General features: G+C 33.7%; 3 non-coding genes across 3 annotated transcripts; all 3 read right to left on the reverse strand.

The window, feature by feature from the left end:
* Positions 1-16728: 16728 nt before the first annotated feature.
* Positions 16729-16811, reverse strand: TRNAL-CAG (transfer RNA leucine (anticodon CAG)). The gene has a single exon. It is a non-coding gene; the product is annotated as a tRNA-Leu (tRNA).
* A 930-nt stretch (positions 16812-17741) lies between these two features.
* Positions 17742-17824, reverse strand: TRNAL-CAG (transfer RNA leucine (anticodon CAG)). The gene has a single exon. It is a non-coding gene; the product is annotated as a tRNA-Leu (tRNA).
* A 7667-nt stretch (positions 17825-25491) lies between these two features.
* TRNAL-CAG (transfer RNA leucine (anticodon CAG)) lies at positions 25492-25574 on the reverse strand. The gene has a single exon. It is a non-coding gene; the product is annotated as a tRNA-Leu (tRNA).
* Positions 25575-26504: the final 930 nt, after the last annotated feature.

Consider the following 26504-nt stretch of genomic DNA (forward strand, 5'->3'; position numbering starts at 1 on the left):
TTCTTCAAAGTGGTTTGTGAAACAGATTTGCAGTGAATATCTTAAGTATTTCTCTTCACAAGCAACAAGGAAGAGACATTGTAGAACAAAGAAGAAAAGGAAGAACACTGTCAGAAGTGGGATTTGAACCCTCGCCTCCAGAGGAGTCTGCGACCTGAACGCAGCACCTTAGACCGCTCGGCCATCCTGACACATAGAAAAATAAGTTTCTTAAAAATTGGATAAAACTAATTAACCAAAATTACTTTTTCAAAGGTGTAATATCCATGCTGCTGTTGAAACTATTGATTCAAATATTAGTAATAAATTGCTTTTTCAATTATTTTTCAAAGATGCTTAAAGTTGGACAAATCAAAAAGATATTGTCAAAATAACATTAACACGGAATTACCTATAGTTTAGGATTTTCCAAATATTTGAGAAAATGCTTGACACAAATAACATCTTCACATGCTCTACAATTAATGCCTGAATTTTGTATTGATTGATTGAGAGCTGCATTGAAAGAAAATCATTACTCCAAATGTGGCAGTTTCCAAAATACATTGAAAAGGGGATGTGCAGTATCTATTTTTCTAATTCATAGAATGCCAAGGAAAAATGCGGTAATTATTTTTTTGCTTTATTCAGGATTGGATTCCAAGTGTCTAGAATTTGTTGTCTTGTGGATTTTCACTCACCATAGAAAAGAAATTTATGAACTTTCCAAGAATTGGCTAATGATTTTGGCTTACGGGCTTGATTGGATGCTATGAAGGAGTGTACAAGTAGGGTTTGTGTTCATGACCACTGGCTTAAAAGAGCAGTGTTCTTACTCCTGAGATATGGAGCCCTGATTCAGAAGTTGGGGGATATTTTATTTTGCAAACTCAGTATATGAAAAAATGTTGACCAAAGAAAAAAATACATATAATATTGATGTCTGAAGTAGTATTTAAGTCCATATTTTTAGGGAAGAATGCAACATTTTCTTTGATTGGTATAAAGCAGAAATAATGGAAGGTTGATTATTCTTCAAAGTGGTTTGTGAAACAGATTTGCAGTGAATATCTTAAGTATTTCTCTTCACAAGCAACAAGGAAGAGACATTGTAGAACAAAGAAGAACACTGTCAGAAGTGGGATTTGAACCCACGCCTCCAGAGGAGACTGCGACCTGAACGCAGTGCCTTAGACCGCTCAGCCATCCCTACACATAAAAAACTGAGTTTCATAAAAATTGGATAAAACTAATTAACCAAAATTACTTTTTCAAAGGTGAATTGTCCATGCTGCTGTTGAAACTATTGATTCAAATATTAGTAGTAAATTGCTTTTTCAATTAGTTTTCAAAGATGCTTAAAGTTGGAAAAATCAAAAAGATATTGTAAAAATAACATTAACACGGAATTACCTATAGTTTAGGATTTTCCAAATATTTGAGAAAATGCTTGACACAAATAACATCTTCACATGATCTACAATTAATGCCTGAATTTTGTATTGATTGATTGAGATCTGCATTGAAAGAAAATCATTACTCCAAATGTGGCAGTTTCCAAAAAACATTGAAAAGGGGAAGTGCAGTATCTATTTTTCTAATTCATAGAATGCCAAGGAAAAATGCGGTAATTATTTTTTTTTGCTCTATTCAGGATTGGAATCCAAGTGTCTAGAATTTGTTGTCTTGTGGATTTTCACTCACCATAGAAAAGACATTTATGAACTTTCCAAGAACTGGCTAATGATTTTGGCTTATGGGCTTGACTGGATGCTATGAAGGAGTGTACAAGTAGGGTTTGTGTTCCTGACCACTAGCTTAAAAGAGCAGTGTTCTTACTCCTGAGATATGGAGCCCTGATTCAGAAGTTGGGGGATATTTTATTTTGCAAACTCAGTATATGAAAAAATGTTGACCAAAGAAAAAAATTCATATAATATTGATGTCTGAAGTAGTATTTAAGTCCATATTTTTAGGGAAGAATGCAACATTTTCTTTGATTGGTATAAAGCAGAAATAATGGAAGGTTGATTATTCTTCAAAGTTTTTTGTGAAACAGATTTGCAGTGAATATCTTAAGTATTTCTCTTCACAAGCAACAAGGAAGAGACATTGTAGAACAAAGAAGAAAAGGAAGAACACTATCAGAAGTGGGATTTGAACCCTCGCCTCCAGAGGAGACTGCGACCTGAACGCAGCACCTTAGACCGCTCGGCCATTCTGACAAATAAAAAACTGAGTTTCTTAAAAATTGGATAAAACTAATTAACCAAAATTACTTTTTCAAAGGAGTAATGTCCATGCTGCTGTTGAAACTATTGATTCAAATATTAGTAATAAATTGCTTTTTCAATTATTTTTCAAAGATGCTTAAAGTTGGATAAATCAAAAAGATATTGTAAAAATAACATTAACACGGAATTACCTATAGTTTAGGATTTTCCAAATATTTGAGAAAATGCTTGACACAAATAACATCTTCACATGATCTACAATTAATGCCTGAATTTTGTATTGATTGATTGAGAGCTGCATTGAAAGAAAATCATTACTCCAAATGTGGCAGTTTCCAAAATACATTGAAAAGGGGATGTGCAGTATCTATTTTTCTAATTCATAGAATGCCAAGGAAAAATGCGGTAATTATTATTTTTTGCTCTATTCAGGATTGGATTCCAAGTGTCTAGAATTTGTTGTCTTGTGGATTGTCACTCACCATAGAAAAGACATTTATGAACTTTCCAAGAACTGGCTAATGATTTGGGCTTATGGGCTTGACTGGATGCTATGAAGGAGTGTACAAGTAGGGTTTGTGTTCATGACCACTGGCTTAAAAGAGCAGTGTTCTTACTCCTGAGATATGGAGCCCTGATTCAGAAGTTGGGGGATATTTTATTTTGCAAACTCAGTATATGAAAAAATGTTGACCAAAGAAAAAAATACATATAATATTGATGTCTGAAGCAGTATTTAAGTCCATATTTTTAGGGACGAATGCAACATTTTCTTTGATTGGTATAAAGCAGAAATAATGGAAGGTTGATTATTCTTCAAAGTTTTTTGTGAAACAGATTTGCAGTGAATATCTTAAGTATTTCTCTTCACAAGCAACAAGGAAGAGACATTGTAGAACAAAGAAGAACACTGTCAGAAGAGGGATTTGAACCCATGCCTCCAGAGGAAACTGCGACCTGAACGCAGCACCTTAGACCGCTCGGCCACCCCGATTAGTAATAAATTACTTTTTCAATTATTTTTCAAAGATGCTTAAAGTTGGATAAATCAAAAAGATATTGTAAAAATAACATTAACACGGAATTTACCTATAGTTTAGGATTTTCCAAATATTTGAGAAAATGCTTGACACAAATAACATCTTCACATGATCTACAATTAATGCCTGAATTTTGTATTGATTGATTGATTGAGAGCTGCATTGAAAGTAAATCATTACTCCAAATCTGGCAGTTTCCAAAATACATTGAAATGGGGATGTGCAGTATCTATTTTTCTAATTCATAGAATGCCAAGGAAAAATGCGGTAATTATTTTTTTTGCTCTATTCAGGATTGGATTCCAAGTGTCTAGAATTTGTTGTCTTGTGGATTTTCACTCACCATAGAAAAGACATTTATGAACTTTCCAAGAACTGGCTAATGATTTTGGCTTATGGGCTTGAATGGATGCTATGAAGGAGTGTACAAGTAGGGTTTGTGTTCATGACCACTGGCTTAAAAGAGCAGTGTTCTTACTCCTGAGATATGGAGCCCTGATTCAGACGTTGGGGGATATTTTATTTTGCAAACTCAGTATATGAAAAATGTTGACCAAAGAAAAAAATACATATAATATTGATGTCTGAAGTAGTATTTAAGTCCATATTTTTAGGGAAGAATGCAACATTTTCTTTGATTGGTATAAAGCAGAAATAATGGAAGGTTGATTATTCTTCAAAGTGGTTTGTGAAACAGATTTGCAGTGAATATCTTAAGTATTTCTCTTCACAAGCAACAAGGAAGAGACATTGTAGAACAAAGAAGAAAATCAAGAACACTGTCAGAAGTGGGATTTGAACCCACGCCTCCAGAGGAGACTGCGACCTGAACGCAGTGCCTTAGACCGCTCAGCCATCTTTACACATAAAAAACTGAGTTTCATAAAAATTGGATAAAACTAATTAACCAAAATTACTTTTTCAAAGGTGAATTGTCCATGCTGCTGTTGAAACTATTGATTCAAATATTAGTAGTAAATTGCTTTTTCAATTAGTTTTCAAAGATGCTTAAAGTTGGATAAATCAAAAAGATATTGTAAAAATAACATTAACACGGAATTACCTATAGTTTAGGATTTTCCAAATATTTGAGAAAATGCTTGACACAAATAACATCTTCACATGATCTACAATTAATGCCTGAATTTTGTATTGATTGATTGAGAGCTGCATTGAAAGAAAATCATTACTCCAAATGTGGCAGTTTCCAAAAAACATTGAAAAGGGGAAGTGCAGTATCTATTTTTCTAATTCATAGAATGCCAAGGAAAAATGCGGTGATTATTTTTTTTTGCTCTATTCAGGATTGGAATCCAAGTGTCTAGAATTTGTTGTCTTGTGGATTTTCACTCACCATAGAAAAGACATTTATGAACTTTCCAAGAACTGGCTAATGATTTTGGCTTATGGGCTTGACTGGATGCTATGAAGGAGTGTACAAGTAGGGTTTGTGTTCATGACCACTGGCTTAAAAGAGCAGTGTTCTTACTCCTGAGATATGGAGCCCTGATTCAGAAGTTGGGGGATATTTTATTTTGCAAACTCAGTATATGAAAAAATGTTGACCAAAGAAAAAAATTCATATAATATTGATGTCTGAAGTAGTATTTAAGTCCATATTTTTAGTGAAGAATGCAACATTTTCTTTGATTGGTATAAAGCAGAAATAATGGAAGGTTGATTATTCTTCAAAGTTTTTTGTGAAACAGATTTGCAGTGAATATCTTAAGTATTTCTCTTCACAAGCAACAAGGAAGAGACATTGTAGAACAAAGAAGAAAAGGAAGAACACTGTCAGAAGTGGGATTTGAATCCTCGCCTCCAGAGGAGACTGCGACCTGAACGCAGCACCTTAGACCGCTCGGCCATTCTGACACATAAAAAACTGAGTTTCTTAAAAATTGGATAAAACTAATTAACCAAAATTACTTTTTCAAAGGAGCAATGTCCATGCTGCTGTTGAAACTATTGATTCAAATATTAGTAATAAATTGCTTTTTCAATTATTTTTCAAAGATGCTTAAAGTTGGATAAATCAAAAAGATATTGTAAAAATAACATTAACACGGAATTACCTATAGTTTAGGATTTTCCAAATATTTGAGAAAATGCTTGACACAAATAACATCTTCACATGCTCTACAATTAATGCCTGAATTTTGTATTGATTGATTGAGAGCTGCATTGAAAGAAAATCATTACTCCAAATGTGGCAGTTTCCAAAATACATTGAAAAGGGGAAGTGCAGTATCTATTTTACTAATTCATAGAATGCCAAGGAAAAATGCGGTAATTATTTTTTTGCTTTATTCAGGATTGGATTCCAAGTGTCTAGAATTTGTTGTCTTGTGGATTTTCACTCACCATAGAAAAGACATTTATGAACTTTCCAAGAACTGGCTAATGATTTTGGCTTATGGGCTTGACTGGATGCTATGAAGGAGTGTACAAGTAGGGTTTGTGTTCATGACCACTGGCTTAAAAGAGCAGTGTTCTTACTCCTGAGATATGGAGCCCTGATTCAGAAGTTGGGGGATATTTTATTTTGCAAACTCAGTATATGAAAAAATGTTGACCGAAGAAAAAAATACATATAATATTGATGTCTGAAGTAGTATTTAAGTCCATATTTTTAGGGAAGAATGCAACATTTTCTTTGATTGGTATAAAGCAGAAATAATGGAAGGTTGATTATTCTTCAAAGTTTTTTGTGAAACAGATTTGCAGTGAATATCTTAAGTATTTCTCTTCACAAGCAACAAGGAAGAGACATTGTAGAACAAAGAAGAACACTGTCAGAAGAGGGATTTGAACCCACGCCTCCAGAGGAGACTGCGACTTGAACGCAGCACCTTAGACCGCTCGGCCACCCCGATTAGTAATAAATTACTTTTTCAATTATTTTTCAAAGATGCTTAAAGTTGGATAAATCAAAAAGATATTGTAAAAATAACATTAACACGGAATTTACCTATAGTTTAGGATTTTCCAAATATTTGAGAAAATGCTTGACAAAAATAACATCTTCACATGATCTACAATTAATGCCTGAATTTTGTATTGATTGATTGAGAGCTGCATTGAAAGAAAATCATTACTCCAAATGTGGCAGTTTCCAAAATACATTGAAATGGGGATGTGCAGTATCTATTTTTCTAATTCATAGAATGCCAAGGAAAAATGCGGTAATTATTTTTTTTGCTCTATTCAGGATTGGATTCCAAGTGTCTAGAATTTGTTGTCTTGTGGATTTTCACTCACCATAGAAAAGACATTTATGAACTTTCCAAGAACTGGCTAATGATTTTGGCTTATGGGCTTGACTGGATGCTATGAAGGAGTGTACAAGTAGGGTTTGTGTTCATGACCACTGGCTTAAAAGAGCAGTGTTCTTACTCCTGAGATATGGAGCCCTGATTCAGACGTTGGGGGATATTTTATTTTGCAAACTCAGTATATGAAAAAATGTTGACCAAAGAAAAAAATACATATAATATTGATGTCTGAAGTAGTATTTAAGTCCATATTTTTAGGGAAGAATGCAACATTTTCTTTGATTGGTATAAAGCAGAAATAATGGAAGGTTGATTATTCTTCAAAGTGGTTTGTGAAACAGATTTGCAGTGAATATCTTAAGTATTTCTCTTCACAAGCAACAAGGAAGAGACATTGTAGAACAAAGAAGAAAAGGAAGAACACTGTCAGAAGTTGGATTTGAACCCATGCCTCCAGAGGAGACTGCGACCTGAACGCAGTGCCTTGGACCGCTCAGCCATCCTGACACATAAAAAATTGAGTTTCATAAAAATTGGATAAAACTAATTAACCAAAATTACTTTTTCAAAGGTGCAATGTCCATGCTGCTGTTGAAACTATTGATTCAAATATTAGTAGTAAATTGCTTTTTCAATTAGTTTTCAAAGATGCTTAAAGTTGGATAAATCAAAAAGATATTGTAAAAATAACATTAACACGGAATTACCTATAGTTTAGGATTTTCCAAATATTTGAGAAAATGCTTGACACAAATAACATCTTCACATGCTCTACAATTAATGCCTGAATTTTGTATTGATTGATTGAGAGCTGCATTGAAAGAAAATCATTACTCCAAATGTGGCAGTTTCCAAAATACATTGAAAAGGGGATGTGCAGTATCTATTTTTCTAATTCATAGAATGCCAAGGAAAAATGCGGTAATTATTTTTTTTCGCTTTATTCAGGATTGGATTCCAAGTGTCTAGAATTTGTTATCTTGTGGATTTTCACTCACCATAGAAAAGACATTTATGAACTTTCCAAGAACTGGCTAATGATTTTGGCTTATGGGCTTGACTGGATGCTATGAAGGAGTGTACAAGTAGGGTTTGTGTTCATGACCACTGGCTTAAAAGAGCAGTGTTCTTACTCCTGAGATATGGAGCCCTGATTCAGAAGTTGGGGGATATTTTATTTTGCAAACTCAGTATATGAAAAAATGTTGACCAAAGAAAAAAATTCATATAATATTGATGTCTGAAGTAGTATTTAAGTCCATATTTTTAGGGAAGAATGCAACATTTTCTTTGATTGGTATAAAGCAGAAATAATGGAAGGTTGATTATTCTTCAAAGTTTTTTGTGAAACAGATTTGCAGTGAATATCTTAAGTATTTCTCTTCACAAGCAACAAGGAAGAGACATTGTAGAACAAAGAAGAAAAGGAAGAACACTATCAGAAGTGGGATTTGAACCCTCGCCTCCAGAGGAGACTGCGACCTGAACGCAGCACCTTAGACCGCTCGGCCATTCTGACAAATAAAAAAACTGAGTTTCTTAAAAATTGGATAAAACTAATTAACCAAAATTACTTTTTCAAAGGAGTAATGTCCATGCTGCTGTTGAAACTATTGATTCAAATATTAGTAATAAATTGCTTTTTCAATTATTTTTCAAAGATGCTTAAAGTTGGATAAATCAAAAAGATATTGTAAAAATAACATTAACACGGAATTACCTATAGTTTAGGATTTTCCAAATATTTGAGAAAATGCTTGACACAAATAACATCTTCACATGATCTACAATTAATGCCTGAATTTTGTATTGATTGATTGAGAGCTGCATTGAAAGAAAATCATTACTCCAAATGTGGCAGTTTCCAAAATACATTGAAAAGGGGATGTGCAGTATCTATTTTTCTAATTCATAGAATGCCAAGGAAAAATGCGGTAATTATTATTTTTTGCTCTATTCAGGATTGGATTCCAAGTGTCTAGAATTTGTTGTCTTGTGGATTGTCACTCACCATAGAAAAGACATTTATGAACTTTCCAAGAACTGGCTAATGATTTGGGCTTATGGGCTTGACTGGATGCTATGAAGGAGTGTACAAGTAGGGTTTGTGTTCATGACCACTGGCTTAAAAGAGCAGTGTTCTTACTCCTGAGATATGGAGCCCTGATTCAGAAGTTGGGGGATATTTTATTTTGCAAACTCAGTATATGAAAAAATGTTGACCAAAGAAAAAAATACATATAATATTGATGTCTGAAGCAGTATTTAAGTCCATATTTTTAGGGACGAATGCAACATTTTCTTTGATTGGTATAAAGCAGAAATAATGGAAGGTTGATTATTCTTCAAAGTTTTTTGTGAAACAGATTTGCAGTGAATATCTTAAGTATTTCTCTTCACAAGCAACAAGGAAGAGACATTGTAGAACAAAGAAGAACACTGTCAGAAGAGGGATTTGAACCCATGCCTCCAGAGGAGACTGCGACCTGAACGCAGCACCTTAGACCGCTCGGCCACCCCGATTAGTAATAAATTACTTTTTAAATTATTTTTCAAAGATGCTTAAAGTTGGATAAATCAAAAAGATATTGTAAAAATAACATTAACACGGAATTTACCTATAGTTTAGGATTTTCGAAATATTTGAGAAAATGCTTGACACAAATAACATCTTCACATGATCTACAATTAATGCCTGAATTTTGTATTGATTGATTGATTGAGAGCTGCATTGAAAGTAAATCATTACTCCAAATCTGGCAGTTTCCAAAATACATTGAAATGGGGATGTGCAGTATCTATTTTTCTAATTCATAGAATGCCAAGGAAAAATGCGGTAATTATTTTTTTTGCTCTATTCAGGATTGGATTCCAAGTGTCTAGAATTTGTTGTCTTGTGGATTTTCACTCACCATAGAAAAGACATTTATGAACTTTCCAAGAACTGGCTAATGATTTTGGCTTATGGGCTTGAATGGATGCTATGAAGGAGTGTACAAGTAGGGTTTGTGTTCATGACCACTGGCTTAAAAGAGCAGTGTTCTTACTCCTGAGATATGGAGCCCTGATTCAGACGTTGGGGGATATTTTATTTTGCAAACTCAGTATATGAAAAATGTTGACCAAAGAAAAAAATACATATAATATTGATGTCTGAAGTAGTATTTAAGTCCATATTTTTAGGGAAGAATGCAACATTTTCTTTGATTGGTATAAAGCAGAAATAATGGAAGGTTGATTATTCTTCAAAGTGGTTTGTGAAACAGATTTGCAGTGAATATCTTAAGTATTTCTCTTCACAAGCAACAAGGAAGAGACATTGTAGAACAAAGAAGAAAATCAAGAACACTGTCAGAAGTGGGATTTGAACCCACGCCTCCAGAGGAGACTGCGACCTGAACGCAGTGCCTTAGACCGCTCAGCCATCTTTACACATAAAAAACTGGGTTTCATAAAAATTGGATAAAACTAATTAACCAAAATTACTTTTTCAAAGGTGAATTGTCCATGCTGCTGTTGAAACTATTGATTCAAATATTAGTAGTAAATTGCTTTTTCAATTAGTTTTCAAAGATGCTTAAAGTTGGATAAATCAAAAAGATATTGTAAAAATAACATTAACACGGAATTACCTATAGTTTAGGATTTTCCAAATATTTGAGAAAATGCTTGACACAAATAACATCTTCACATGATCTACAATTAATGCCTGAATTTTGTATTGATTGATTGAGAGCTGCATTGAAAGAAAATCATTACTCCAAATGTGGCAGTTTCCAAAAAACATTGAAAAGGGGAAGTGCAGTATCTATTTTTCTAATTCATAGAATGCCAAGGAAAAATGCGGTGATTATTTTTTTTTGCTCTATTCAGGATTGGAATCCAAGTGTCTAGAATTTGTTGTCTTGTGGATTTTCACTCACCATAGAAAAGACATTTATGAACTTTCCAAGAACTGGCTAATGATTTTGGCTTATGGGCTTGACTGGATGCTATGAAGGAGTGTACAAGTAGGGTTTGTGTTCATGACCACTGGCTTAAAAGAGCAGTGTTCTTACTCCTGAGATATGGAGCCCTGATTCAGAAGTTGGGGGATATTTTATTTTGCAAACTCAGTATATGAAAAAATGTTGACCAAAGAAAAAAATTCATATAATATTGATGTCTGAAGTAGTATTTAAGTCCATATTTTTAGTGAAGAATGCAACATTTTCTTTGATTGGTATAAAGCAGAAATAATGGAAGGTTGATTATTCTTCAAAGTTTTTTGTGAAACAGATTTGCAGTGAATATCTTAAGTATTTCTCTTCACAAGCAACAAGGAAGAGACATTGTAGAACAAAGAAGAAAAGGAAGAACACTGTCAGAAGTGGGATTTGAATCCTCGCCTCCAGAGGAGACTGCGACCTGAACGCAGCACCTTAGACCGCTCGGCCATTCTGACACATAAAAAACTGAGTTTCTTAAAAATTGGATAAAACTAATTAACCAAAATTACTTTTTCAAAGGAGCAATGTCCATGCTGCTGTTGAAACTATTGATTCAAATATTAGTAATAAATTGCTTTTTCAATTATTTTTCAAAGATGCTTAAAGTTGGATAAATCAAAAAGATAGTGTAAAAATAACATTAACACGGAATTACCTATAGTTTAGGATTTTCCAAATATTTGAGAAAATGCTTGACACAAATAACATCTTCACATGCTCTACAATTAATGCCTGAATTTTGTATTGATTGATTGAGAGCTGCATTGAAAGAAAATCATTACTCCAAATGTGGCAGTTTCCAAAATACATTGAAAAGGGGAAGTGCAGTATCTATTTTACTAATTCATAGAATGCCAAGGAAAAATGCGGTAATTATTTTTTTGCTTTATTCAGGATTGGATTCCAAGTGTCTAGAATTTGTTGTCTTGTGGATTTTCACTCACCATAGAAAAGACATTTATGAACTTTCCAAGAACTGGCTAATGATTTTGGCTTATGGGCTTGACTGGATGCTATGAAGGAGTGTACAAGTAGGGTTTGTGTTCATGACCACTGGCTTAAAAGAGCAGTGTTCTTACTCCTGAGATATGGAGCCCTGATTCAGAAGTTGGGGGATATTTTATTTTGCAAACTCAGTATATGAAAAAATGTTGACCGAAGAAAAAAATACATATAATATTGATGTCTGAAGTAGTATTTAAGTCCATATTTTTAGGGAAGAATGCAACATTTTCTTTGATTGGTATAAAGCAGAAATAATGGAAGGTTGATTATTCTTCAAAGTTTTTTGTGAAACAGATTTGCAGTGAATATCTTAAGTATTTCTCTTCACAAGCAACAAGGAAGAGACATTGTAGAACAAAGAAGAACACTGTCAGAAGAGGGATTTGAACCCACGCCTCCAGAGGAGACTGCGACTTGAACGCAGCACCTTAGACCGCTCGGCCACCCCGATTAGTAATAAATTACTTTTTCAATTATTTTTCAAAGATGCTTAAAGTTGGATAAATCAAAAAGATATTGTAAAAATAACATTAACACGGAATTTACCTATAGTTTAGGATTTTCCAAATATTTGAGAAAATGCTTGACAAAAATAACATCTTCACATGATCTACAATTAATGCCTGAATTTTGTATTGATTGATTGAGAGCTGCATTGAAAGAAAATCATTACTCCAAATGTGGCAGTTTCCAAAATACATTGAAATGGGGATGTGCAGTATCTATTTTTCTAATTCATAGAATGCCAAGGAAAAATGCGGTAATTATTTTTTTTGCTCTATTCAGGATTGGATTCCAAGTGTCTAGAATTTGTTGTCTTGTGGATTTTCACTCACCATAGAAAAGACATTTATGAACTTTCCAAGAACTGGCTAATGATTTTGGCTTATGGGCTTGACTGGATGCTATGAAGGAGTGTACAAGTAGGGTTTGTGTTCATGACCACTGGCTTAAAAGAGCAGTGTTCTTACTCCTGAGATATGGAGCCCTGATTCAGACGTTGGGGGATATTTTATTTTGCAAACTCAGTATATGAAAAAATGTTGACCAAAGAAAAAAATACATATAATATTGATGTCTGAAGTAGTATTTAAGTCCATATTTTTAGGGAAGAATGCAACATTTTCTTTATTGGTGTAAAGCAGAAATAATGGAAGGTTGATTATTCTTCAAAGTGGTTTGTGAAACAGATTTGCAGTGAATATCTTAAGTATTTCTCTTCACAAGCAACAAGGAAGAGACATTGTAGAACAAAGAAGAAAAGGAAGAACACTGTCAGAAGTTGGATTTGAACCCATGCCTCCAGAGGAGACTGCGACCTGAACGCAGTGCCTTGGACCGCTCAGCCATCCTGACACATAAAAAATTGAGTTTCATAAAAATTGGATAAAACTAATTAACCAAAATTACTTTTTCAAAGGTGCAATGTCCATGCTGCTGTTGAAACTATTGATTCAAATATTAGTAGTAAATTGCTTTTTCAATTAGTTTTCAAAGATGCTTAAAGTTGGATAAATCAAAAAGATATTGTAAAAATAACATTAACACGGAATTACCTATAGTTTAGGATTTTCCAAATATTTGAGAAAATGCTTGACACAAATAACATCTTCACATGCTCTACAATTAATGCCTGAATTTTGTATTGATTGATTGAGAGCTGCATTGAAAGAAAATCATTACTCCAAATGTGGCAGTTTCCAAAATACATTGAAAAGGGGATGTGCAGTATCTATTTTTCTAATTCATAGAATGCCAAGGAAAAATGCGGTAATTATTTTTTTTCGCTTTATTCAGGATTGGATTCCAAGTGTCTAGAATTTGTTATCTTGTGGATTTTCACTCACCATAGAAAAGACATTTATGAACTTTCCAAGAACTGGCTAATGATTTTGGCTTATGGGCTTGACTGGATGCTATGAAGGAGTGTACAAGTAGGGTTTGTGTTCATGACCACTGGCTTAAAAGAGCAGTGTTCTTACTCCTGAGATATGGAGCCCTGATTCAGAAGTTGGGGGATATTTTATTTTGCAAACTCAGTATATGAAAAAATGTTGACCAAAGAAAAAAATTCATATAATATTGATGTCTGGAGTAGTATTTAAGTCCATATTTTTAGGGAAGAATGCAACATTTTCTTTGATTGGTATAAAGCAGAAATAATGGAAGGTTGATTATTCTTCAAAGTTTTTTGTGAAACAGATTTGCAGTGAATATCTTAAGTATTTCTCTTCACAAGCAACAAGGAAGAGACATTGTAGAACAAAGAAGAAAAGGAAGAACACTGTCAGAAGTGGGATTTGAACCCTCGCCTCCAGAGGAGACTGCGACCTGAACGCAGCACCTTAGACCGCTCGGCCATTCTGACACATAAAAAACTGAGTTTCTTAAAAATTGGATAAAACTAATTAACCAAAATTACTTTTTCAAAGGAGCAATGTCCATGCTGCTGTTGAAACTATTGATTCAAATATTAGTAATAAATTGCTTTTTCAATTATTTTTCAAAGATGCTTAAAGTTGGATAAATCAAAAAGATATTGTAAAAATAACATTAACACGGAATTACCTATAGTTTAGGATTTTCCAAATATTTGAGAAAATGCTTGACACAAATAACATCTTCACATGCTCTACAATTAATGCCTGAATTTTGTATTGATTGATTGAGAGCTGCATTGAAAGAAAATCATTACTCCAAATGTGGCAGTTTCCAAAATACATTGAAAAGGGGAAGTGCAGTATCTATTTTACTAATTCATAGAATGCCAAAGAAAAATGCGGTAATTATTTTTTTGCTTTATTCAGGATTGGATTCCAAGTGTCTAGAATTTGTTGTCTTGTGGATTTTCACTCACCATAGAAAAGACATTTATGAACTTTCCAAGAACTGGCTAATGATTTTGGCTTATGGGCTTGACTGGATGCTATGAAGGAGTGTACAAGTAGGGTTTGTGTTCATGACCACTGGCTTAAAAGAGCAGTGTTCTTACTCCTGAGATATGGAGCCCTGATTCAGAAGTTGGGGGATATTTTATTTTGCAAACTCAGTATATGAAAAAATGTTGACCGAAGAAAAAAATACATATAATATTGATGTCTGAAGTAGTATTTAAGTCCATATTTTTAGGGAAGAATGCAACATTTTCTTTGATTGGTATAAAGCAGAAATAATGGAAGGTTGATTATTCTTCAAAGTTTTTTGTGAAACAGATTTGCAGTGAATATCTTAAGTATTTCTCTTCACAAGCAACAAGGAAGAGACATTGTAGAACAAAGAAGAACACTGTCAGAAGAAGGATTTGAACCCACGCCTCCAGAGGAGACTGCGACTTGAACGCAGCACCTTAGACCGCTCGGCCACCCCGATTAGTAATAAATTACTTTTTCAATTATTTTTCAAAGATGCTTAAAGTTGGATAAATCAAAAAGATATTGTAAAAATAACATTAACACGGAATTTACCTATAGTTTAGGATTTTCCAAATATTTGAGAAAATGCTTGACAAAAATAACATCTTCACATGATCTACAATTAATGCCTGAATTTTGTATTGATTGATTGAGAGCTGCATTGAAAGAAAATCATTACTCCAAATGTGGCAGTTTCCAAAATACATTGAAATGGGGATGTGCAGTATCTATTTTTCTAATTCATAGAATGCCAAGGAAAAATGCGGTAATTATTTTTTTTGCTCTATTCAGGATTGGATTCCAAGTGTCTAGAATTTGTTGTCTTGTGGATTTTCACTCACCATAGAAAAGACATTTATGAACTTTCCAAGAACTGGCTAATGATTTTGGCTTATGGGCTTGACTGGATGCTATGAAGGAGTGTACAAGTAGGGTTTGTGTTCATGACCACTGGCTTAAAAGAGCAGTGTTCTTACTCCTGAGATATGGAGCCCTGATTCAGACGTTGGGGGATATTTTATTTTGCAAACTCAGTATATGAAAAAATGTTGACCAAAGAAAAAAATACATATAATATTGATGTCTGAAGTAGTATTTAAGTCCATATTTTTAGGGAAGAATGCAACATTTTCTTTGATTGGTATAAAGCAGAAATAATGGAAGGTTGATTATTCTTCAAAGTGGTTTGTGAAACAGATTTGCAGTGAATATCTTAAGTATTTCTCTTCACAAGCAACAAGGAAGAGACATTGTAGAACAAAGAAGAAAAGGAAGAACACTGTCAGAAGTTGGATTTGAACCCATGCCTCCAGAGGAGACTGCGACCTGAACGCAGTGCCTTGGACCGCTCAGCCATCCTGACACATAAAAAATTGAGTTTCATAAAAATTGGATAAAACTAATTAACCAAAATTACTTTTTCAAAGGTGCAATGTCCATGCTGCTGTTGAAACTATTGATTCAAATATTAGTAGTAAATTGCTTTTTCAATTATTTTTCAAAGATGCTTAAAGTTGGATAAATCAAAAAGATATTGTAAAAATAACATTAACACGGAATTACCTATAGTTTAGGATTTTCCAAATATTTGAGAAAATGCTTGACACAAATAACATCTTCACATGCTCTACAATTAATGCCTGAATTTTGTATTGATTGATTGAGAGCTGCATTGAAAGAAAATCATTACTCCAAATGTGGCAGTTTCCAAAATACATTGAAAAGGGGATGTGCAGTTTCTATTTTTCTAATTCATAGAATGCCAAGGAAAAATGCGGTAATTATTTTTTTTCGCTTTATTCAGGATTGGATTCCAAGTGTCTAGAATTTGTTATCTTGTGGATTTTCACTCACCATAGAAAAAAGACATTTATGAACTTTCCAAGAACTGGCTAATGATTTTGGCTTACGGGCTTGATTGGATGCTATGAAGGAGTGTACACGTAGGGTTTGTGTTCATGACCACTGGCTTAAAAGAGCAGTGTTCTTACTCCTGAGATATGGAGCCCTGATTCAGAAGTTGGGGGATATTTTATTTTGCAAACTCAGTATATGAAAAAATGTTGACCAAAGAAAAAAATACATATAATATTGATGTCTGAAGTAGTATTTAAGTCCATATTTTTAGGGAAGAATGCAACATTTTCTTTGATTGGTATAAAGCAGAAATAATGGAAGGTTGATTATTCTTCAAAGTGGTTTGTGAAACAGATTTGCAGTGAATATCTTAAGTATTTCTCTTCACAAGCAACAAGGAAGAGACATTGTAGAACAAAGAAGAAAAGGAAGAACACTGTCAGAAGTGGGATTTGAACCCACGCCTCCAGAGGAGACTGCGACCTGAACGCAGTGCCTTGGACCGCTCAGCCATCCTGACACATGAAAAAACTGAGTTTCAAAAAAATTGGATAAAACTAATTAACCAAAATTACTTTTTCAAAGGTGCAATGTCCATGCTGCTGTTGAAACTATTGATTCAAATATTAGTAGTAAATTGCTTTTTCAATTAGTTTTCAAAGATGCTTAAAGTTGGATAAATCAAAAAGATATTGTAAAAATAACATTAACACGGAATTACCTATAGTTTAGGATTTTCCAAATATTTGAGAAAATGCTTGACACAAATAACATCTTCACATGATCTACAATTAATGCCTGAATTTTGTAGTGATTGATTGAGAGCTGCATTGAAAGAAAATCATTACTCCAAATGTGGCAGTTTCCAAAATACATTGAAAAGGGGATGTGCAGTATCTATTTTTCTAATTCATAGAATGCCAAGGAAAAATGCGGTAATTATTATTTTTTGCTCTATTCAGGATTGGATTCCAAGTGTCTAGAATTTGTTATCTTGTGGATTTTCACTCACCATAGAAAAGACATTTATGAACTTTCCAAGAACTGGCTAATGATTTTGGATTACGGGCTTGATTGGATGCTATGAAGGAGTGTACACGTAGGGTTTGTGTTCATGACCACTGGCTTAAAAGAGCAGTGTTCTTACTCCTGAGATATGGAGCCCTGATTCAGAAGTTGGGGGATATTTTATTTTGCAAACTCAGTATATGAAAAAATGTTGACCAAAGAAAAAAATACATATAATATTGATGTCTGAAGTAGTATTTAAGTCCATATTTTTAGGGAAGAATGCAACATTTTCTTTGATTGGTATAAAGCAGAAATAATGGAAGGTTGATTATTCTTCAAAGTGGTTTGTGAAACAGATTTGCAGTGAATATCTTAAGTATTTCTCTTCACAAGCAACAAGGAAGAGACATTGTAGAACAAAGAAGAAAAGGAAGAACACTGTCAGAAGTGGGATTTGAACCCACGCCTCCAGAGGAGACTGCGATCTGAACGCAGTGCCTTGGACCGCTCAGCCATCCTGACACATGAAAAAACTGAGTTTCATAAAAATTGGATAAAACTAATTAACCAAAATTACTTTTTCAAAGGTGCAATGTCCATGCTGCTGTTGAAACTATTGATTCAAATATTAGTAGTAAATTGCTTTTTCAATTAGTTTTCAAAGATGCTTAAAGTTGGATAAATCAAAAAGATATTGTAAAAATAACATTAACACGGAATTACCTATAGTTTAGGATTTTCCAAATATTTGAGAAAATGCTTGACACAAATAACATCTTCACATGATCTACAATTAATGCCTGAATTTTGTATTGATTGATTGAGAGCTGCATTGAAAGAAAATCATTACTCCAAATGTGGCAGTTTCCAAAATACATTGAAAAGGGGATGTGCAGTATCTATTTTTCTAATTCATAGAATGCCAAGGAAAAATGCGGTAATTATTATTTTTTGCTCTATTCAGGATTGGATTCAAAGTGTCTAGAATTTGTTGTCTTGTGGATTGTCACTCACCATAGAAAAGACATTTATGAACTTTCCAAGAACTGGCTAATGATTTTGGCTTATGGGCTTGACTGGATGCTATGAAGGAGTGTACAAGTAGGGTTTGTGTTCATGACCACTGGCTTAAAAGAGCAGTGTTCTTACTCCTGAGATATGGAGCCCTGATTCAGAAGTTGGGGGATATTTTATTTTGCAAACTCAGTATATGAAAAAATGTTGACCAAAGAAAAAAATACATATAATATTGATGTCTGAAGCAGTATTTAAGTCCATATTTTTAGGGACGAATGCAACATTTTCTTTGATTGGTATAAAGCAGAAATAATGGAAGGTTGATTATTCTTCAAAGTTTTTTGTGAAACAGATTTGCAGTGAATATCTTAAGTATTTCTCTTCACAAGCAACAAGGAAGAGACATTGTAGAACAAAGAAGAACACTGTCAGAAGAGGGATTTGAACCCATGCCTCCAGAGGAGACTGCGACCTGAACGCAGCACCTTAGACCGCTCGGCCACCCCGATTAGTAATAAATTACTTTTTCAATTATTTTTCAAAGATGCTTAAAGTTGGATAAATCAAAAAGATATTGTAAAAATAACATTAACACGGAATTTACCTATAGTTTAGGATTTTCCAAATATTTGAGAAAATGCTTGACACAAATAACATCTTCACATGATCTACAATTAATGCCTGAATTTTGTATTGATTGATTGATTGAGAGCTGCATTGAAAGAAAATCATTACTCCAAATCTGGCAGTTTCCAAAATACATTGAAATGGGGATGTGCAGTATCTATTTTTCTAATTCATAGAATGCCAAGGAAAAATGCGGTAATTATTTTTTTTGCTCTATTCAGGATTGGATTCCAAGTGTCTAGAATTTGTTGTCTTGTGGATTTTCACTCACCATAGAAAAGACATTTATGAACTTTCCAAGAACTGGCTAATGATTTTGGCTTATGGGCTTGACTGGATGCTATGAAGGAGTGTACAAGTAGGGTTTGTGTTCATGACCACTGGCTTAAAAGAGCAGTGTTCTTACTCCTGAGATATGGAGCCCTGATTCAGACGTTGGGGGATAGTTTATTTTGCAAACTCAGTATATGAAAAATGTTGACCAAAGAAAAAAATACATATAATATTGATGTCTGAAGTAGTATTTAAGTCCATATTTTTAGGGAAGAATGCAACATTTTCTTTGATTGGTATAAAGCAGAAATAATGGAAGGTTGATTATTCTTCAAAGTGGTTTGTGAAACAGATTTGCAGTGAATATCTTAAGTATTTCTCTTCACAAGCAACAAGGAAGAGACATTGTAGAACAAAGAAGAAAATCAAGAACACTGTCAGAAGTGGGATTTGAACCCACGCCTCCAGAGGAGACTGCGACCTGAACGCAGTGCCTTAGACCGCTCAGCCATCTTTACACATAAAAAACTGGGTTTCATAAAAATTGGATAAAACTAATTAACCAAAATTACTTTTTCAAAGGTGAATTGTCCATGCTGCTGTTGAAACTATTGATTCAAATATTAGTAGTAAATTGCTTTTTCAATTAGTTTTCAAAGATGCTTAAAGTTGGATAAATCAAAAAGATATTGTAAAAATAACATTAACACGGAATTACCTATAGTTTAGGATTTTCCAAATATTTGAGAAAATGCTTGACACAAATAACATCTTCACATGCTCTACAATTAATGCCTGAATTTTGTATTGATTGATTGAGAGCTGCATTGAAAGAAAATCATTACTCCAAATGTGGCAGTTTCCAAAATACATTGAAAAGGGGAAGTGCAGTATCTATTTTACTAATTCATAGAATGCCAAGGAAAAATGCGGTAATTATTTTTTTGCTTTATTCAGGATTGGATTCCAAGTGTCTAGAATTTGTTGTCTTGTGGATTTTCACTCACCATAGAAAAGACATTTATGAACTTTCCAAGAACTGGCTAATGATTTTGGCTTATGGGCTTGACTGGATGCTATGAAGGAGTGTACAAGTAGGGTTTGTGTTCATGACCACTGGCTTAAAAGAGCAGTGTTCTTACTCCTGAGATATGGAGCCCTGATTCAGAAGTTGGGGGATATTTTATTTTGCAAACTCAGTATATGAAAAAATGTTGACCGAAGAAAAAAATACATATAATATTGATGTCTGAAGTAGTATTTAAGTCCATATTTTTAGGGAAGAATGCAACATTTTCTTTGATTGGTATAAAGCAGAAATAATGGAAGGTTGATTATTCTTCAAAGTTTTTTGTGAAACAGATTTGCAGTGAATATCTTAAGTATTTCTCTTCACAAGCAACAAGGAAGAGACATTGTAGAACAAAGAAGAACACTGTCAGAAGAGGGATTTGAACCCACGCCTCCAGAGGAGACTGCGACTTGAACGCAGCACCTTAGACCGCTCGGCCACCCCGATTAGTAATAAATTACTTTTTCAATTATTTTTCAAAGATGCTTAAAGTTGGATAAATCAAAAAGATATTGTAAAAATAACATTAACACGGAATTTACCTATAGTTTAGGATTTTCCAAATATTTGAGAAAATGCTTGACAAAAATAACATCTTCACATGATCTACAATTAATGCCTGAATTTTGTATTGATTGATTGAGAGCTGCATTGAAAGAAAATCATTACTCCAAATGTGGCAGTTTCCAAAATACATTGAAATGGGGATGTGCAGTATCTATTTTTCTAATTCATAGAATGCCAAGGAAAAATGCGGTAATTATTTTTTTTGCTCTATTCAGGATTGGATTCCAAGTGTCTAGAATTTGTTGTCTTGTGGATTTTCACTCACCATAGAAAAGACATTTATGAACTTTCCAAGAACTGGCTAATGATTTTGGCTTATGGGCTTGACTGGATGCTATGAAGGAGTGTACAAGTAGGGTTTGTGTTCATGACCACTGGCTTAAAAGAGCAGTGTTCTTACTCCTGAGATATGGAGCCCTGATTCAGATGTTGGGGGATATTTTATTTTGCAAACTCAGTATATGAAAAAATGTTGACCAAAGAAAAAAATACATATAATATTGATGTCTGAAGTAGTATTTAAGTCCATATTTTTAGGGAAGAATGCAACATTTTCTTTATTGGTATAAAGCAGAAATAATGGAAGGTTGATTATTCTTCAAAGTGGTTTGTGAAACAGATTTGCAGTGAATATCTTAAGTATTTCTCTTCACAAGCAACAAGGAAGAGACATTGTAGAACAAAGAAGAAAAGGAAGAACACTGTCAGAAGTTGGATTTGAACCCATGCCTCCAGAGGAGACTGCGACCTGAACGCAGTGCCTTGGACCGCTCAGCCATCCTGACACATAAAAAATTGAGTTTCATAAAAATTGGATAAAACTAATTAACCAAAATTACTTTTTCAAAGGTGCAATGTCCATGCTGCTGTTGAAACTATTGATTCAAATATTAGTAGTAAATTGCTTTTTCAATTAGTTTTCAAAGATGCTTAAAGTTGGATAAATCAAAAAGATATTGTAAAAATAACATTAACACGGAATTACCTATAGTTTAGGATTTTCCAAATATTTGAGAAAATGCTTGACACAAATAACATCTTCACATGCTCTACAATTAATGCCTGAATTTTGTATTGATTGATTGAGAGCTGCATTGAAAGAAAATCATTACTCCAAATGTGGCAGTTTCCAAAATACATTGAAAAGGGGATGTGCAGTATCTATTTTTCTAATTCATAGAATGCCAAGGAAAAATGCGGTAATTATTTTTTTTCGCTTTATTCAGGATTGGATTCCAAGTGTCTAGAATTTGTTATCTTGTGGATTTTCACTCACCATAGAAAAGACATTTATGAACTTTCCAAGAACTGGCTAATGATTTTGGCTTATGGGCTTGACTGGATGCTATGAAGGAGTGTACAAGTAGGGTTTGTGTTCATGACCACTGGCTTAAAAGAGCAGTGTTCTTACTCCTGAGATATGGAGCCCTGATTCAGAAGTTGGGGGATATTTTATTTTGCAAACTCAGTATATGAAAAAATGTTGACCAAAGAAAAAAATTCATATAATATTGATGTCTGGAGTAGTATTTAAGTCCATATTTTTAGGGAAGAATGCAACATTTTCTTTGATTGGTATAAAGCAGAAATAATGGAAGGTTGATTATTCTTCAAAGTTTTTTGTGAAACAGATTTGCAGTGAATATCTTAAGTATTTCTCTTCACAAGCAACAAGGAAGAGACATTGTAGAACAAAGAAGAAAAGGAAGAACACTGTCAGAAGTGGGATTTGAACCCTCGCCTCCAGAGGAGACTGCGACCTGAACGCAGCACCTTAGACCGCTCGGCCATTCTGACACATAAAAAACTGAGTTTCTTAAAAATTGGATAAAACTAATTAACCAAAATTACTTTTTCAAAGGAGCAATGTCCATGCTGCTGTTGAAACTATTGATTCAAATATTAGTAATAAATTGCTTTTTCAATTATTTTTCAAAGATGCTTAAAGTTGGATAAATCAAAAAGATATTGTAAAAATAACATTAACACGGAATTACCTATAGTTTAGGATTTTCCAAATATTTGAGAAAATGCTTGACACAAATAACATCTTCACATGCTCTACAATTAATGCCTGAATTTTGTATTGATTGATTGAGAGCTGCATTGAAAGAAAATCATTACTCCAAATGTGGCAGTTTCCAAAATACATTGAAAAGGGGAAGTGCAGTATCTATTTTACTAATTCATAGAATGCCAAAGAAAAATGCGGTAATTATTTTTTTGCTTTATTCAGGATTGGATTCCAAGTGTCTAGAATTTGTTGTCTTGTGGATTTTCACTCACCATAGAAAAGACATTTATGAACTTTCCAAGAACTGGCTAATGATTTTGGCTTATGGGCTTGACTGGATGCTATGAAGGAGTGTACAAGTAGGGTTTGTGTTCATGACCACTGGCTTAAAAGAGCAGTGTTCTTACTCCTGAGATATGGAGCCCTGATTCAGAAGTTGGGGGATATTTTATTTTGCAAACTCAGTATATGAAAAAATGTTGACCGAAGAAAAAAATACATATAATATTGATGTCTGAAGTAGTATTTAAGTCCATATTTTTAGGGAAGAATGCAACATTTTCTTTGATTGGTATAAAGCAGAAATAATGGAAGGTTGATTATTCTTCAAAGTTTTTTGTGAAACAGATTTGCAGTGAATATCTTAAGTATTTCTCTTCACAAGCAACAAGGAAGAGACATTGTAGAACAAAGAAGAACACTGTCAGAAGAAGGATTTGAACCCACGCCTCCAGAGGAGACTGCGACTTGAACGCAGCACCTTAGACCGCTCGGCCACCCCGATTAGTAATAAATTACTTTTTCAATTATTTTTCAAAGATGCTTAAAGTTGGATAAATCAAAAAGATATTGTAAAAATAACATTAACACGGAATTTACCTATAGTTTAGGATTTTCCAAATATTTGAGAAAATGCTTGACAAAAATAACATCTTCACATGATCTACAATTAATGCCTGAATTTTGTATTGATTGATTGAGAGCTGCATTGAAAGAAAATCATTACTCCAAATGTGGCAGTTTCCAAAATACATTGAAATGGGGATGTGCAGTATCTATTTTTCTAATTCATAGAATGCCAAGGAAAAATGCGGTAATTATTTTTTTTGCTCTATTCAGGATTGGATTCCAAGTGTCTAGAATTTGTTGTCTTGTGGATTTTCACTCACCATAGAAAAGACATTTATGAACTTTCCAAGAACTGGCTAATGATTTTGGCTTATGGGCTTGACTGGATGCTATGAAGGAGTGTACAAGTAGGGTTTGTGTTCATGACCACTGGCTTAAAAGAGCAGTGTTCTTACTCCTGAGATATGGAGCCCTGATTCAGACGTTGGGGGATATTTTATTTTGCAAACTCAGTATATGAAAAAATGTTGACCAAAGAAAAAAATACATATAATATTGATGTCTGAAGTAGTATTTAAGTCCATATTTTTAGGGAAGAATGCAACATTTTCTTTGATTGGTATAAAGCAGAAATAATGGAAGGTTGATTATTCTTCAAAGTGGTTTGTGAAACAGATTTGCAGTGAATATCTTAAGTATTTCTCTTCACAAGCAACAAGGAAGAGACATTGTAGAACAAAGAAGAAAAGGAAGAACACTGTCAGAAGTTGGATTTGAACCCATGCCTCCAGAGGAGACTGCGACCTGAACGCAGTGCCTTGGACCGCTCAGCCATCCTGACACATAAAAAATTGAGTTTCATAAAAATTGGATAAAACTAATTAACCAAAATTACTTTTTCAAAGGTGCAATGTCCATGCTGCTGTTGAAACTATTGATTCAAATATTAGTAGTAAATTGCTTTTTCAATTATTTTTCAAAGATGCTTAAAGTTGGATAAATCAAAAAGATATTGTAAAAATAACATTAACACGGAATTACCTATAGTTTAGGATTTTCCAAATATTTGAGAAAATGCTTGACACAAATAACATCTTCACATGCTCTACAATTAATGCCTGAATTTTGTATTGATTGATTGAGAGCTGCATTGAAAGAAAATCATTACTCCAAATGTGGCAGTTTCCAAAATACATTGAAAAGGGGATGTGCAGTTTCTATTTTTCTAATTCATAGAATGCCAAGGAAAAATGCGGTAATTATTTTTTTTCGCTTTATTCAGGATTGGATTCCAAGTGTCTAGAATTTGTTATCTTGTGGATTTTCACTCACCATAGAAAAGACATTTATGAACTTTCCAAGAACTGGCTAATGATTTTGGCTTACGGGCTTGATTGGATGCTATGAAGGAGTGTACACGTAGGGTTTGTGTTCATGACCACTGGCTTAAAAGAGCAGTGTTCTTACTCCTGAGATATGGAGCCCTGATTCAGAAGTTGGGGGATATTTTATTTTGCAAACTCAGTATATGAAAAAATGTTGACCAAAGAAAAAAATACATATAATATTGATGTCTGAAGTAGTATTTAAGTCCATATTTTTAGGGAAGAATGCAACATTTTCTTTGATTGGTATAAAGCAGAAATAATGGAAGGTTGATTATTCTTCAAAGTGGTTTGTGAAACAGATTTGCAGTGAATATCTTAAGTATTTCTCTTCACAAGCAACAAGGAAGAGACATTGTAGAACAAAGAAGAAAAGGAAGAACACTGTCAGAAGTGGGATTTGAACCCACGCCTCCAGAGGAGACTGCGACCTGAACGCAGTGCCTTGGACCGCTCAGCCATCCTGACACATGAAAAAACTGAGTTTCAAAAAAATTGGATAAAACTAATTAACCAAAATTACTTTTTCAAAGGTGCAATGTCCATGCTGCTGTTGAAACTATTGATTCAAATATTAGTAGTAAATTGCTTTTTCAATTAGTTTTCAAAGATGCTTAAAGTTGGATAAATCAAAAAGATATTGTAAAAATAACATTAACACGGAATTACCTATAGTTTAGGATTTTCCAAATATTTGAGAAAATGCTTGACACAAATAACATCTTCACATGATCTACAATTAATGCCTGAATTTTGTAGTGATTGATTGAGAGCTGCATTGAAAGAAAATCATTACTCCAAATGTGGCAGTTTCCAAAATACATTGAAAAGGGGATGTGCAGTATCTATTTTTCTAATTCATAGAATGCCAAGGAAAAATGCGGTAATTATTATTTTTTGCTCTATTCAGGATTGGATTCCAAGTGTCTAGAATTTGTTATCTTGTGGATTTTCACTCACCATAGAAAAGACATTTATGAACTTTCCAAGAACTGGCTAATGATTTTGGATTACGGGCTTGATTGGATGCTATGAAGGAGTGTAAACGTAGGGTTTGTGTTCATGACCACTGGCTTAAAAGAGCAGTGTTCTTACTCCTGAGATATGGAGCCCTGATTCAGAAGTTGGGGGATATTTTATTTTGCAAACTCAGTATATGAAAAAATGTTGACCAAAGAAAAAAATACATATAATATTGATGTCTGAAGTAGTATTTAAGTCCATATTTTTAGGGAAGAATGCAACATTTTCTTTGATTGGTATAAAGCAGAAATAATGGAAGGTTGATTATTCTTCAAAGTGGTTTGTGAAACAGATTTGCAGTGAATATCTTAAGTATTTCTCTTCACAAGCAACAAGGAAGAGACATTGTAGAACAAAGAAGAAAAGGAAGAACAC

Source organism: Taudactylus pleione, unplaced genomic scaffold (assembly GCF_031769625.1).
Source record: "Taudactylus pleione unplaced genomic scaffold, aTauple2 ptg000190l, whole genome shotgun sequence".
Lineage (NCBI taxonomy): Eukaryota > Metazoa > Chordata > Amphibia > Anura > Myobatrachidae > Taudactylus > Taudactylus pleione.